We start from the raw sequence: 6,000 nt of genomic DNA, 5'->3' as shown, positions 1-6,000 counted from the left end.
TCTATTAACAAAAAATGCACTAGAAAAATCTTACTAGACATTGATACTGCATCAAGAGCTCTGCACTTTAACTCCCTTCTTTCTATGCTGTCCTTAATTAAAATAAAATTTTCATATTTAGTAATTTTTACAACTATCTCAACATGAGACCACAAGTACCCCTCAATAAGCATCATCTGAACCAGTTTAACACCTGGGTGTATTACCTGGAAGGAGGCTGGAGGGCACCAGAGTCTGGAGCCTTCTCAGAAGTACTGAGCACCACGCTGTCACTTAAGTTGTTCCTTAAAGAGAATATTGTTTGCTGCTTTAGACAGAAAATTACTGGACTAAGAGGCAGCACCACCTGCCTCTGTAAGACCCTTCAGCCTCCCTCTTTGTATGGCTTTCCAAAGTCAAGGCAGAGAGGGAACAATGGGTTTGCTTTCTCTAACATCCCTTTAAAGCACCATGTTACACACAGCTGAACTCTGCAGCATGTTTCATGGGTGTCTCCAGAAGAAAGACATCTGAGGTCAGATATGTAGAAGATGCTGGAAAAATTCAGAAAAATTGAGATGTACCATGAGAGCAGAGTGATAGCAAGTTGAGTTCCTTGTCCTATGCCTACTGGAAATGACCAGAGATTTCTTATGGATCTTACTCTCCTTGATTTGGACTGATCTTGTGATTTTTTTTCCCTAAGTGCTATTTAGGGACTGCTATTATTTATAGCCAGATATTATTTACATATTGTTTATACAAATCTTATCTGGTAAAATTCCCCATGGAATAGATTCTTTAGGACAAATTCCATGTATATCCTTGCCTTCTCTGAAGTAACAGTACTAGTTTTACTTAAAAGCCATTTAATGATTATTATACCTCTATTCTCTGTACAAGCAGAAAATATCTGTCAATATTTGTTCTTATAGAAAGTTATCATATGGGAAAAAAAGAAGAGAGACTGTGATGCAATTGTATGAAAAGGCAGTGAAAATAAACCAGTTTGTGTCAAGCAGAGAGGTTTGTAATAAGCATCAACAACAGACACCTTAACTATGGGAAAGAGAATCCTAAAAGATAAAGATCAAAAAATTGCAGGCAAATTTTCCAAGCTGCTTCATCTTTTACTTTTATAATGGAAGCTGGCTGACCTGATCCTTCACAGTGCTTTTTTCCACACTTAAACCTTGCAGCTGCTACAGATAATCTAACCTTTAATTTTGTACTGAACGATATTAAACTAAACAAGTCATCTTGCTCTAGCAGAGAGCTGGGTCAAAGTGGTTCCTCTGCTAAGAGTAGACTGGGCAATTTGGCACTGGGGTTTAATGGAGGTTTCAACAGCAATAGCAAATACACATTACTATCTTGCAGCAAGCTCTCAACACAATTCCAATACTACCAGGAACAAAAATAGGGTTTTGTAACAGTCAAATGATTTATTAACAATTTATAATGTCCTGCTCTCCTCTTTGATTTCCTGGTGTGCTGTATTCTTCATATCCAAGCAATTTTGAGATAAATACTCAAAATTACCTATTGAGTTCACCTATGATAAAAAGAAAATTGCACATTCCATACCCTTAAGAGATGCTTTACACAAAAGTATCTCCAGCCAGCATATGTAGGAAGGTACATATATATGGAACAGTATGGTATTAGGGCTGGTATTACACATTGATTTTAGTAGAGGGCCCTAAAGTAGACAGGAGATCAAGAGAAGTTTTAGGAGAGGTATAGGCAGTGGGAGTTGAACCAGGAGACATAGATCGTGATTTTTCTGACATTCTCAGTCCTGCCATTCCCCATCTGCTCCCAAAACACACAGAGAACCTGCTCACTGCAGATTCACAGTGAGACTTTTCACTACATTGTCCTCCCCTTATGCCTCTCTTTACCTATCTGCAGAGCAGCTCTTTAGTGAACCTGTGCCCTGCAGCTTATTAAATCTCTCATTTAGAAAGTACAGCCCCTCAGGTGATATCACAGATATTTAAACAGATAGAAGGGTGGTAAAGGATACTAGAAATTAGGGATTGCTGTGGACACTCAATGGAAGCAAATAATCAGTGCACTCAACTACATTTTGCCAGTGCAGGCAATATATCACAGCAAAACACTGAACTGTATGAATCTTGGGATCTTCAATCAGATACTGCTCATTTAAAAATGGAGCTATGCAACAGTGGCCCTATCTCTTGTACTCATTTTTCTTGGAGCAGCAGTCTGACATTTCAAAAGTATCTTTCAGCTTGAATAAACTCAGAAATATATCTGTAAACACATTTGGCCTCATCTTTAGAAATGTCACTTTTCTGGAATGAACAGCATGGGTACAATATTTGTGTCAGTATTTGGACAACCACTTGTAAAACAGCAAGCATGTTACGACATTTTATACACTCTAACTGCACTTTTTTGCAAGTACAATAGCTATACAATAAGAAGAAATACCCATTACACCCAACATCACTAAAATAGTTGCAAAAATTAGTAAATGATTGATTCAGTAGTGGGAAGTAAAACTTCTTTCATCTCCTCAGTCTCACAGTAATCAGGTCTCTGGCTTGCTGGCTTCCATGGAGGAATCCTTCCTGACACTTGGGGACAATCATTGTGTTCATTCATTATTGTTATTCATTGTTGGCTTCCAGTATTGTCACCTGAAATCAAATTCTTGCTCTGTTGAGCGCTATCAATGGAAAATGGCAGTTCCTGCCCTGAAAAGCTTGCAGTCCAGACAGTCAAAACAAACATGAAGTGAACGACAGCCTATAAATAATATTAGTGCCACTGCTTGATTATTGAGTTTACAGCAGCAGTTTTTAGCCTATGGTCTGTGAGCCCCAGAGGCTCATGTTCTGTAAGGGATCCAAGAAAAGTAACTAAGGGAGAAAAACCCACAAGGCTTAACTTTACCTTACCTTTCCTTTGGAATGTGTTTAGGGCCTCTATATTAAAAAAGCTTGAAAATCACTGTATATGGGTTGCCACAATCAAGCCTGTGATTTATAATACCTGGAGACACATCAGCTGACATGTCTGGTTACTGCTTCACAGGCTCACACACTAGTCTTGTCCCAGCCTCTTTCCACTCCAAGGCTGTGACAAGGAGTAGAGAAGAGCCAGCAAAGTGCAGAACCTCCAGGTTTCCCACACCATGAAATCCCATCTCAGAGAAGCCCTGCAGATGTCTTAGAGCAGCACACACCCACTACAGCCCCTCAATCTGCCATTAACACCCTCATCTTCCTTCTCCTTGTTGCATAGGATTCACATTTCATCTAGGAAGATGAAACTCTGTGTCTTGAGTATTCAAATGGGAAAGCTCTCCTTAGCACTTGCTTTCTTCCTTCCTATGATGGAGGTACCGGACAGGGAAATACTCTCCAGCAAGTGGCAATTTACTCAGTGGGAGCTACCAAGATAATCTGCTTGAAAAATACTCAGCTGCGAAAGAACCTCTCTGTTCTGAGGTTCCTGGAGACCATGAACTCTGACAACAGGTCTGCCAGTGTCACCAGAGGCATTCCTGACTACTGTGTATGAGCAAGCCACCCACACACAGAGGAGAAGCACTTGGCTTCTGAACTGAGGGTGTTGATTAAAGCCAGGGAATCTCACTGGTGGTGGATTAGCTTCAGGCTACACATGGTACTCTCTGGTATTTTTCATAAAGCACTTCATTCTCTTACAGTCTTTCAGAGAATAAAATTTTCACTGATCTAATAAAATATGCTAAAATTGCTTATAATGGCACTGTTTAGGATTAGGTAGGAAGTCATTATGTCATAGTTTACAGAGCTAATGGCTACTCTTGAGCATGCATATTGTAAGCTATAATGAAATGGGAAAAAATTACTTTCAGATGTATTTTCACTCTGTATTTTGTAATAACAACAATATATCAAGCTTTCTAATATTATTTTCTCATGACTGAGTGAACCTATTTGGTTCGTCATTGTACACATGTAAATCTTACAGTATCATTTGGCAACTGTTATGCTCAAACTGGAATATTCTTATTTCTGATCCTGCTGCTTTCTCCCTTAGCTAAGGCTGACAAGCAATAAGGATGACACATGAGAAATCTGCATCCACTCTGAGAACAAGAGAACATTCTTACATCCTCAAAACACCTGCTTTGCCTTATGGCCAGGGGTATTGGACTATTCTGCAAACGTGTCCCAGTATGAGATTGAATTTTGATTATTCTGTCTTTCTAAAATTTCTGATCATCCCTGGAATTCCACAATATGCTTTGGCCAATGCATCTGTCTCCCTCTTCCCTTTGTTGCTGTAGTTTTTGTTGTACATATATATATATATATATGTTTATGTACACTCATATTTTTCCTGCAGAGAAGATAAGAACAGAGAGCTGGTAAGGCCTTTGTTGTTGGTACAAATTAAAACTTGGCCTTGTTAAAACACATTTAGGTATAGGGAAGATCAGATATTAATATGGATAATATAACCCATCTGTGGCAAAAGTTAATGGAATCATAGAATGGTTTGGGTTGGAAGGGATCTTACAGATCATTTAATTACAGTGACTCCATGGCAGGGACATTTTCCACTAGACCAAGTTGCTCCAAGCCCCATCCAATCTGGCCTTGAACACTTCCATGAATGGGGTATCCACAGGTTCCCTGCACAACCTGTGCCAGTGCCTCACTACTGTGTTTGATATCAGATTAAAGCCCTGAGTATATCCATCTATAAACTGGAGACAGCTCATGGATAAACCATGTCCTTTTCTTACTGGGTACTATTTGTTCTGGAAATGCAATGAAGTCTTGATCAAATGCTTCTCATATTTATGCTTCTATTTCACTGAAATTAATTTATCCCAATGAGAAAGGCAAACAGTGTACAGGATTACAGGATTTCTTAAGGAAGGACTCAAAATACATCTTTTAGTCTTGAGTAAGACAGCAATATCATGCATGAAAGGCAGAAGTATTCAGGAAAGTTTATTAAATGAAACAAATGAAGATGTTGCAAAACATCTTTTAAATATTGAAACCAAAAATGTTATCAGAATAACCTACACAGATAGCTCTAGCCCAGGAGCCTTAAAGTTGACTGAGGTCACAACTGAAAATAACAATGTTAATACACTTTGACAATCTGAGATATTATCAAATAGCTGGTGATTGCCAACATGATCTCAATGTATGAGAAAGATGATGCAGAGAATTACAGATAAGTTAGTGTGACATCACTGACTGAAATAATAAACAGTTCATTCAGGACTATGTCAGCAAAGCACCTTAACCTAAAGGCATAAGGAATGCCAGTCAGCATTCCTAGAAGGCATCTCTTGTTATTTTGGCAGAAGTATGTGCCTGGTTAACAATGGCTGCTCTCTTGATCTAGGGTACAGAATTCTTCAAGGCATTTAACTTAGTACCACATCAAAATTTGATTTTAAAATGCTTATAATAGCAATGTAAAATGGGACATCTTAGGTGGATTACTGGCCTATTGACAGATCACAGAATGTAGTTACTGAGGGGATATCAACTTTCTTGCTTCTATTGGTAACTTAAGGACTAATTTGTGTTCCAAAACACTTCACCGTTAACTAAAGAAGCCTCTTCTTCATGTGCACTGAAAAATTAACTTTGTAAGCCACAAAGGTGGGGCTTAAGTTTCATTTCAGTGAAGTGAATGCATTTTTACAGCTTTTACCTATCTCAAACATAACACATTTTTTTTTTAGCCTTTAGATGCATTTCATTTTTAATCTAAGATTGGTTTATTGGGCAGTGGAAATTCTTTGATCCTTTAAACCAAAGTGAAATGGAAGACAGACTTGGAAAGCTACACCAGATGAGATTTGGCATGGGATCAATATTTTACAGTTTAAATATGTATTAATCCATGGCAGAACTAAACCATTTTAACTTTTTATACAGACAGTATTTTACCCTTGTGAAAGTGTATTAAAAGTGTATAAAAACTGTGTATTATGGAGTTATTTTGCTGAATGTTATTTATGATACAGTT

The 6,000-nt window shown here is 38.1% G+C and overlaps 1 long non-coding RNA gene across 1 annotated transcript in view; it reads right to left on the bottom strand.

Annotated features, from left to right (window-relative positions):
- Positions 1-226: 226 nt before the first annotated feature.
- Positions 227-6,000, bottom strand: part of LOC139597284 (uncharacterized) — a 160,365-nt gene continuing 154,591 nt past the window's right edge. The window contains exon 3 of the long non-coding RNA XR_011681566.1: positions 227-284. This is a non-coding gene — a long non-coding RNA (uncharacterized lncRNA). The remainder of the gene's footprint in view (positions 285-6,000) is intronic.

Source organism: Agelaius tricolor, unplaced genomic scaffold (assembly GCF_023055355.1).
Source record: "Agelaius tricolor isolate 1412-34295 unplaced genomic scaffold, bAgeTri1.0.p SCAF_17, whole genome shotgun sequence".
Lineage (NCBI taxonomy): Eukaryota > Metazoa > Chordata > Aves > Passeriformes > Icteridae > Agelaius > Agelaius tricolor.
Note: the sequence above shows the minus strand (reverse complement) of the source record. Positions and strands in the feature narration are given on the sequence as shown.